This window comes from Aegilops tauschii, chromosome 1, assembly GCF_002575655.3.
Source record: "Aegilops tauschii subsp. strangulata cultivar AL8/78 chromosome 1, Aet v6.0, whole genome shotgun sequence".
Taxonomy (NCBI): Eukaryota; Viridiplantae; Streptophyta; class Magnoliopsida; order Poales; family Poaceae; genus Aegilops; species Aegilops tauschii.
The window spans coordinates 22223890-22234317 of record NC_053035.3 but is presented as its reverse complement, the minus strand read 5'-3'; positions in this window follow the sequence as shown (position 1 = coordinate 22234317).

Genomic DNA, 10428 nt, shown 5'->3' with positions numbered 1-10428 from the left:
TGCCTCCTCCCTGGTTATGAAATATCTCCCTTTTGCTTGAAAGTCAAAGAAAGTAGGGGCAGGGAGAGTGATATGGACAGCACGGCGTCTGTCAAAGATTAGTCGGTACTGAAAGGGAGGTTCATCCCTCTCAACAAACTGATGACGAACCATAGCATCATAATTTAAATAAACAGGAGGCAACTCAACATCATACTCACGTATGGGTATATCAAGAAAATTAGCTAAACGGGTTGCATAAATTCCACCAAAGAAATCTCCATTAAATCTATTATTATGCAACCTACGTGCAACAATGGCTCCCAAATTATAATGTTTATCTCCTAATACATCGCTCCTGAGAACACTAAGATCAGGGACACACATGTGACATGCTTCATCCTTACCATTTATGCACCTACCAATGAAGAGAGCAAAATAATGTATAGCAGGAAAATGAATGCTCCCTATGGTAGCTTGTGTTATGTCTCTAGATTCCCCCACAGTTATACTAGCAAGAAAATCTCTAAATTCAGATTTGCGAGGTTCACTAGGACTACCCCATTTTGGAAGTTTGCAAGCAGTATTAAAATCATCTAAGTCCATAGTATAAGAATTCTCATAAAGATCAAACAGGACAGTTTGAGAATTGCGTGATGATGAAAATTCAAACCTCCTCACAAAGGAATCACTGAGATAGTGGTACTGACGGCACTTATCTGCCTCGAAGCTCTCACGATCAGCATTACGCACATATGCGTAAAATTCTTCCTTGATTCCTGCTTAATCCATGAAGTCCTCGGAAGGCCATTCACAAGGCCGCACTGGGGCGTCCCTTGGTGGTTCATCATCAGCATCACGCATTGCAAGCCTGGGTCCTTGCTTCCTTGAAGTACCACCTTGGTACATTTTCCTAAACATATTTCTTCCTCTGAAAAATTTCTGAAATTTTTAGTAACTTCAATAAAAGTGAATCAAGCTCAACAAAATCGATAGCAACTACTCCTATAAGTGCCTAGAGACTATATCATGCATTAGAACTACTTGGAACCATATACATTTGACATGCAAGCTAAGAACATGGTCACCTAGGCAGCACAAATTTGCAATGAATAAAGCACTAGAACAAAAACTAATTGGACCAATGGAGGAGTCACATACCAAGGAACAATCCCCCAAAGCAGTTTTGTGAGAGGTGCTTTGATCTAGGAGATTGCAAATCGCAGCAAAATGAGCTAGAACTCGTGCTTGAGCTGGTTGGTGATTTTTTGGGAGGAAGAAGAACTGTGTGGGTGCAGGAATAAGTGGAGGGGAGCCACCGTGGGCCCACGAGGCAGGGGGCGCGCCCAGGGGAGTGGGCACGCCCTGGACCCTCGTGCCCAGGTGCTTGCTCCCCTGCTGTGTTCTCAGTGCCAAATATTCTCAAATATTCCAGAAAAAACATATTAAATTGGCAGGGCATTTGGAGAACTTTTATTTTTGGGGTATTTTTATATTGCGCGGATAATTCAGAAAACAGATAGGAAAATACTATTTTTTACTTTATTTCAACTAAATAACAGAAAGTAAAAGGCGGGTACAGAAGGTTGTGCTTTCTAACTTCATCCATCTCATGCTCATCAAAAGGAATCCACTAACAAGGTTGATCAAGTCTTGTTAACAAACTCATTCCGAATAACATGGAACCAGAGAAATTTCGAATAACACTATGTTACCTGAACGGGGATATGCACATCCCCAATAATAAGAATATCATATCTCTTTTTCACAGTAGGAAGAGGAAATTCAAAACCTCCAAAAATAATCGATGGAATTTTTCCAATAGAATTGATACTGTGGACTTGAGGTTGTTTCCTCGGAAAGTGTACCGTGTGCTCATTACCATTAACATGAAAAGTGACATTGCCTTTGTTGCAATCAATAACAGCCCCTGCAGTATTCAAAAAAGGTCTTCCAAGAATAATAGACATACTATCGTCCTTGGGAATATCAAGAATAACAAAGTCCGTTAAAATAGTAACGTTCGCAACCACAACAGGCACATCCTCACAAATACCGACAAGTATAGCAGTTGATTTATCAGCCATTTGCAAAGATATTTCAGTAGGTGTCAACTTATTCAAATCAAGTCTACGATATAAAGAGAGAGGCATAACACTAACACCGGCTCCAAGATCACATAAAGCAGTTCTAACATAATTTCTTTTAATGGAGCATGGTATAGTAGATACTCCTGGATCTCCAAGTTTCTTTGGTATTCCACCTTTAAAAGTATAATTAGCAAGCATGGTGGAAATTTCATCTTCCAGTATCTTTCTTTTATTTGTAACAATATCTTTCATATACTTAGCATAAGGATTCATTTTGAGCATATCAGTTAAACGCATACGCAAGAAGATAGGTCTAATCATTTCAGCAAAGCGCTCAAAATCCTCATCATCCTTTTTCTTGGATGGTTTGGGAGGAAAAGGCATGGGTTTCTGAACCCATGGTTCTCTTTCTTTACCGTGCTTCCTAGCAACAAAGTCTCTCTTATCATAGCGTTGATTCTTTGATTGTGGGTTATCAAGATCAGCAGCAGGTTCAATTTCTACATCATTATCATTGCTAGGTTGAGCATCATCATGAACATCATCATTAACATTATCGCTAGATTCATGTTCATTACCAGATTGCGTTTCACCATCAGAAATAGAAATATCATTTGGATTCTAAGGTGGTTCAGGAATAGGTTCACTAGAAGCATGCAAAGTCCTATCGTTTTTCTTTTTCTTCTTTTTAGAAGGACTAGGTGCATCTAAATTATTTCTCTGAGAATCTTGCTCAATTCCCTTAGGATGGCCTTCAAGATACAAAGGTTCCTGAGTCATTCTACCAGTTCTAGTAGCCACTCTAACAGCATAGTCATTATTCTTACTATTCAATTCATTGAGCAAATCATTCCGAGCTTTAAGTACTTGTTCTACTTGAGTGGTGACCATAGAAGCATGTTTACTAATGAGTTTAAGTTCACCTTTAACTCTAGACATATAATCACCCAAGTGTTCAATCATATAAGCATTTTGTTTTAATTGTCTACCAAAATAAGCATTAAACTCTTCTTGCTTAACCATAAAGTTATCAAACTCATCCAAACATTGGCTAGCAAACTTAATAGGAGGGATATCAGCTTTATCAAATCTATAGAGAGAATTTACCTTTACTACCTATGTCGGGTTATCAAGACCATGTGTTTCTTCAATATGTGATGAATTAAGATCATATATTTCTTCAACAGGCGGTGTCGTGGAATTGTCACGGCAGATGTCCTTGAGCTAGGACTTAGTCGTGGAGCCATCACAGCTAGGAAGCTTGAAGGGGTTAAACGGGACAAGGAACACGAGGATTATACTGTTTCGGCCCCATACGGTGAAGGTAAAAGCCTACGTCCAGTTGAGGTGGTATTGATTAGGGTTTCGATGACCAGGGAGCTTAACTGCTATGCCTGGCTCTCGACGAGATCTTTCTTGTCCCTAAACCGCCGCCGGGTCGTCCCTTTATATAGAGAGGTTGACGCCCAGCAGCTCTCAGAGTCCCGGCCGGCTCATAAGAGTGTCCGGCTCGGACTCTCTACTATTCTTGCCTTACACTACAAGTTCTATCATAATGGCGGTTGTAACTACGGGCCTTAAGCCATATCCGGGTCTTAAGCCCATCTTTGGCCTGCCGTCTTCAAGCTTGGCGCCGGGCTTCAGACGATGACCATTATGAGTAACCCGGCCCCTCCTGGCGGGTGACTCTAAGGTTTATATCCTGAACATTAGGCCCCAGATTGATTTGAGCCGGCTCATGTCAATCTTCAATCCTTTCGACAGAAAATCTCCGGCTTACAATTGTGTGAAGGCTATAACCCGCCGTGACGTCATCTTCTGGATTCCGGGTAACCCGTCGTGACGTCATCTTCCATTAAGCCCATTTTTACTCCACCATATCCGCAACGGATCTTATCTTTAACTGCCGTCCCGAAAATCGAGGCGTTTTTATGGTGAGATAATCGCGCCGTGGCCTCCTCGTTTCTCGCGCCCACTTATGAGCTTGCCCTTATAAGTAGCCCGGCCCAATGAGCCTCCAGTCACCTCGCCACCTCCATCTTCTTCCTCTTGCCACTATGCTACGCTCGAGCTCCACCGCCGCCGCCACCGCGGGTCTTCTTGTCCTCACCAACTCCGGCCGTTGCATCAACCTGACGTGACCAGATAAACGGCGGCGATCTCCGCAACTCTCCAGCACCTGTAAGTCCTTCCTACTCCGTAGAATAGATCCACATTAGGGTTCTTGCTGTTCTTCCCGTGTTCGTCACCGTTCCTCGCGAGCTCTTGGTAGATTTCATTATTACCACCCCTTCTTGATCTGTAGAATGTATAGAACTGCTGCGGTAGTTGTTTCACACCCGTTCCCAATGTATATAGATCCCTTTTCACTGCATAAAGTCTCCGTCCGAACCTATGAACTTCTTCTGCGTCTGTTTTAGGTCTAGAAACTTTCCCTTTCCAGTCGATCGTTTGATCCAGAATAATTACTGTGATCTGTGAAACTTGTTTTCACCACACTTAGTGAAAAATTGCCTCTGCTGAGCTATGGCGGCTCACGCTTCCGGCTTAAAGAAGCCACACGCCGTAAAAAATTTCGGCTCATTTAGGATAGAGCTGTAGACAATTTGAATTACTCTTGATACCTTCAGCGGCTTATATAACTCGATGCACTTAACCATATGTCATTAGGCCCCTCAACATAAGCCGCCCTTTGAGCTTTAAACTGAAAACGTCTGCCGGCTTGTAATTGAACCGGACATTTTCCTTCTGTCATAGGCTTCAGCTTTCACAATGCCTCCCAAAGCTCCCAAGGCACCCATCACGTGCAACTGGATGAGGTCCAACGTCACCAACGACACCTTAGCTGAATTCGTAAAGACGGGTTACCTGCCCAAGAAGGATGTCATGTCTTACCGTGCCCCTGACCCGTCAGAGGAGAGACCGCAACCAAGGGAGGGTGAGGTAGTGATTTTTGCTGATCACATGAGCCGGGGCTTCACACCGCCCGGCTCAAAGTTCTTTCGAGATGTGCTGAATTTCTTTGATCTGCGGCCACAAGACATAGGACCCAATTCCGTGTCAAACATATGCAACTTCCAAGTATTCTGCGAAGTCTACCTTGGAGAAGAGCCCAGCCTTCTGCTCTTTAGAGAGCTATTCTATTTGAACCGCCAGAACGAGTGCGCCAACGGACCGAGCCTGGAACTTGGTGGAATCTCCATTCAACGCCGGAGAGACTGCCTTTTTCCTTACGCCGAGCCACCAAGCCACCCAAAGGACTGGAACCAGACGTGGTTCTACTGCCAGGACACTTCGCCGGCTGACGAGAGCCCGCTGCCCGGCTTTCGTCCCTCGCGTCTGGAACCAACTCACCCTCTGTCAGACAAGCTATCTCAGGCAGAGCGCCAACCTCTGACCCCACCATCAACAAAATCAAGGCTCTCCTGGGAAATGGCCTTAATGGCATTGATCTGGTCCGGGTATGGATCTCGTGGCGGGTGATCCCCTTGAGCCGCCGCCGCGGCTTAATGTGTGATTACATGGGCCGGAAAGATGACCCCCTGCGACACAGCCGCAACGATCTTCCTGAAGACGTTGCTGAAGACATGACCAAGGCCCTCTTGAATGAGAGCTTGGCAGACTGCGGGAGGACCGGCTTAAGCCCCTTCTGCAAGACCAACCCGGCCCCAGCGGTAAACCGCTGATCTGAACATCTTATTTTCTCCTTAGATAGTTTTCATCTGAACCTTAAGAAGTCTTCATTGTATTTTTCAGGCTGATGATAAATTCTAGAAGGTCAAGTATGACCATGAGGCGGCCAAGAAGGCCAGGAAGGCTAAGAAAGCCGCCAGGAGAGCCGCTCCCCGCAAAAAGGGAAGTAGGCCTACTGCTTCAGAGCTGCTTCAACTAAGCGACAGCTCCGAGTCAGAGGTAACCCCTGAACCTGTAAGCTCTTGCTGTATTTCTTGTTTATTTCTGTCCACCTTATCAATATTGTTCATCAGCAGGATGACACCGGAGCAAGTAACCCGGTGATTGAAGAGGTAATGACACTTTCCTCCGACTCGGAGCCCTTGCCAAGGCTGAAAGTCCGAAGAGTAACCCGGAAAGTAAGATTTTCACATCCTTTAGCTTATCAAGATCCTCAATTTCTTTTGAAGCAACAGATTCATGAGAGCCGGCGGCACACCCGGACCAACAAGGATGCTGACCTCTCCTCCGGCTTACCTGAGGCATCAAGGAAACGCCGGACCGAGGTTATCTCCAACTTACATCCTTTTCATCCTTTGGCGGGTGTTATACGTCAACCGCTCAATTCTTCTGACTCGAATTATCGGGAAACTTCACCCTCCTCTGGCGACTCTATGCAATCGAACCTGCCGGCTTTCAAGACCGTACCCGGGTAATGATGATCATCTCTTGTTGTGCTTATCTTTACTCACACCTTTGTACTAACTTTTTGTCCTTTAGGCGCTCAAGCAAAGCTCAGTAAAAGAGCAAAGAAGAATAAGCCGGTCGAAGAGCCGGTCATAACTGAGCCGGAGGTTTCAGCCCAAGAGCCGCCAGTTGCCTCTGCTCCTGAAGCCACCGCTCCAACCGACAAGCCAATCGCAGAGACTTCTGCTAATCCGGAGACCTCTAGCCCGGCTCAGCCGGCCGATGACCCGGACGTGGTAATCACCCGGACGGAGTTTGTTGAGCCGGGGAGACCCACTGCGCTGGCCAAGTGCTCCGCCAAGGAAGAGTTGCTAGAGCGCCGCCGGGCCAATCTGGACCTCACCAACTATGGTAACTTGAGCATCGGAGAGATCGTCTCCGGCTATGTCAGTCAGGTGCACAAGAGCCGGGATTTGGAAATCGACATGGTGAATCAGATACAGCAGAAGTCTAAGGTACCACTCTATTGCTTATCGCATAGTTATCTTTACCATACTCTAGCCCCCAAGTCTACTACTTATGATAGAATATGTTGTAGACTTATGTTCTGGCTTACTTCCATGAACTAGTAATTTGTAGATAGAAACTTTTGACATGCATTAGCCCCCAAGTGCCAAGTGTCTTTGCTTGGAAAGTGCTTGGGACTTTAAAATCGCATAATAATTGTTCATACTATAACCCGGAAATTGTGCAGGCCGCTTGCAAAAAATTTGAAACTGATATCTCTGAGCTCAAGAGCCGCCTGAAGACTCAGGAAACTGAGACCCGGAAGGCCAACGCCAAATTTGAATCCAGCATTGCTGCTCAAGAGACGCTGAAGAAAAAATTTGAAGCTGAAAGGAAAACTTGGGCCGAAGAGAAGGCTGCTCTTGTAAGCGGGGCCGAACAGGCGGAGAAGGCTCTGTCGGAGAGAACCGCCGAACTCTCCGGCTTAAAACGCCATGTGTCACAAATGGTCGCCGCAATCTTCGGTAAGTCCTTCTGCCGGCTTTGAGCAAGTTTACAGTCTTTATGTCTCATAACTCCCATCATTGCCAGCGGCTTATCTTACTTTGTTAAACAGGTCCAAGAAGCGCCAACCTCAATCAAAATGTGCTGACCAAGTTGAAGGCCGTGTACACTCTGGTGGAGCAACTCTACACCGGGTCACAGTGCGCCTTGGCCGTGGTGGCCCTATCCAATGAGGTTCCGACTCACCTGGCGGAAGTACTTCGCAGGCTGGCCGTTCTTCCTCAGCGTGTTCAAGAGCTGCGACGGGCCTCTGCAAGAGCCGGAGCCATAGCTGCTCTGAGCCGGGCCAAGGCTTTCCTTCTAGAGCTAGACCCGGCGGACATTGCCCTTGGTTACCCCAGCTTGAAGGAAGACGGCACCCCTTTCGACCAAAAGGACTTTGCTGCCTGTGTGAAGATCATGCGCCCGGTGGCCACCCTGATTGGGAATGACACTGATCTGACCATGTACCAGCCGGGCTACGATGCAGAGAATCAGAGGATCCCCACTCCGCGTTATGAAGCCATCAGCTTAGTCCCGCCGACTCGTAAGCACACCTTTGCCCCGGAAATTAACCCGGCCGGGTTAATTGACGAGGAAGCTCAATTTGAAGCTTTGAGCGGCATTGACTGGAAATCGTCAACCTTCCAGGTCTTGGGAACAGCCGGAGGAGCGGAGAGGGATGAACCGGAAGCTTCAACTTGACAAGCATCTTAACTTGTAGGCGGCTCATGACTACATCTTAAAACAATGCCTCATCTTTTGGACTCGGGGAGTCCTGTAATAGAGTAGGATCAACATTTTAACTTTGTCGTGCCATCGTGCACCTATTGAATGCTTAACTCCATTGAAGTGGCTTCCGTATATTCTTCCGGGTCATAATTGACCATTTATTTTCCTTAAGCTTAAATAGCTGTCTTTAACTATCCTGCATAGTAAAACAAGTCACAAGTCTCTAGGCGGCTTACCGCACTGAGAAATCATAGTCTCATATATATAACCCGGAATATGAATCTAAGTCACCCAAGACCGGTCCTCAATTATATCCTTGATATAACCGTAATAACATACTTACAGGCCTTCAAGTCCGCTTCCGGTTTGTGTAACCCGGATAATAAGGTTGGTACCTCAACTCCGGTTTACCTGTCTTGATAATGCTGATTGTGTGTAACTAACCTTGTGAATCAAAGTTAAGTCGGCGGAATAAGAACCGCCGTGTACACTGTTGATACAACCAGAAGAACTTGTTGTAAGCCGGAAAATCAAACTTAGGGGCTTCCGGTTCGAATACGACCAGAAACCCGTCCCAAAGGGGTTAAGCTAAGATTTGAATGCGGTCACATAGCCCCCAGTGGGTTTGGCGATGCCGATCAAGAGGGTACCGACAGCTATGTTCTCTTTGGTTCGAATACGACCCATGTTTGAACAGGAAGCCCCCAAATGACCTTGAGAGTTGTTTAACGACGCTGATTCGAATACGATCCACCTCGGTTCCCAAAGGGGGTTGAGCCATGATTCAAATATGCTCAAAGAAAACTCCCCAATGAGCTCGGCACTTTGCCAATCAAATGGGTATCGACAGCTATGTTCTCTTTGGTTCGAATATGACCTATGTTTGAACCGGAAGCCCCCAAGTGACTTTATTGCGTATGGCTAGATTCGAATACGATCATAAGCCGGATCCACCTCCAAGTTACTATGTGATCTTGTAATGGAAACAACACATTTACCTTTGGAGGAGAAAAAGGATAGAGGTCCTGCTTTATTGCTTATCATAATGTATACATGGCTTATAGAAATATGTACATTACGAGAGCCGGCGGCTCAAGTGTAATAAGGCCAAAGCTGAGCTATGTTCCACGGCCGACGGGTCTCCTCCTCCGACTTGCGTGAATCTTTGTGCTCCCGAATGTCAATGAGGTAATATGACCCGTTGTGCAAGTTCTTGCTGACCACAAAGGGTCCTTCGCAAGGCGGGGATAGCTTGTGCGCATCTGTTTGATCTTGGATGAGCCGGAGCACCAGATCACCTTCCTGGAAGACCCGGGACTTAACCCGACGACTGTGATAACGGCGCAGGTCTTGTTGGTAAATCGCTGGTCGAGCTGCTGCCACATCACGCTGTTCGTCCAACAAGTCAAGAGCATCTTGGCGTGCCTGTTCATTATCCGCCTCAACATAAGCCGCCACTCGAGGCGAGTCATGACGGATGTCACTGGGGAGGACTGCTTCCACTCCATAAACCATGAAGAAAGGCGTGAAACCCGTAGACCTGTTAGGAGTAGTATTGATGCTCCATAACACGGAGGGTAACTCCTCCACCCAACAACCCGGCGTCCGTTGCAAAGGGACCAAAAGCCGGGGCTTGATGCCTTTCAGAATCTCCTGATTAGCTCTCTAAGCTTGACCATTGGATTGAGGGTGAGCCACTGATGAAACATCAAGTCGAATATGCTCTCGTTGACAAAACTCCTCCATGGCGCCCTTGGACAGATTGGTACCATTGTCAGTTATAATGTTGTGTGGAAAACCAAAGCGAAATATCACCCTTTTCATGAACTGAACCGCCGTGGCTGCGTCACACTTGCTAACTGGCTCTGCTTCAACCCACTTTGTGAATTTGTCAACTGCCACCAAGAGGTGGGTCTTCTTATCCTTGGACCTTTTAAAAGGCCCAACCATATCAAGCCCCCAGACCGCAAATGGCCAAGTGATTGGTATCATCCTCAGCTCCTGAGCCGGCACATGAGCCCGTCGCGAGAACCTCTGGCAACCATCACACTTACTGACCAAGTTCTCCGCATCAGCATGAGCCGTCAGCCAATAAAAACCATGACGAAAAGCCTTAGCCACAAGGGATTTTGAGCCGGCATGATGGCCACAATCCCCTTCATGAATCTCACGCAAGATCTCTTGACCTTCCTCAGGGGAGACACAACGCTAGAACGCT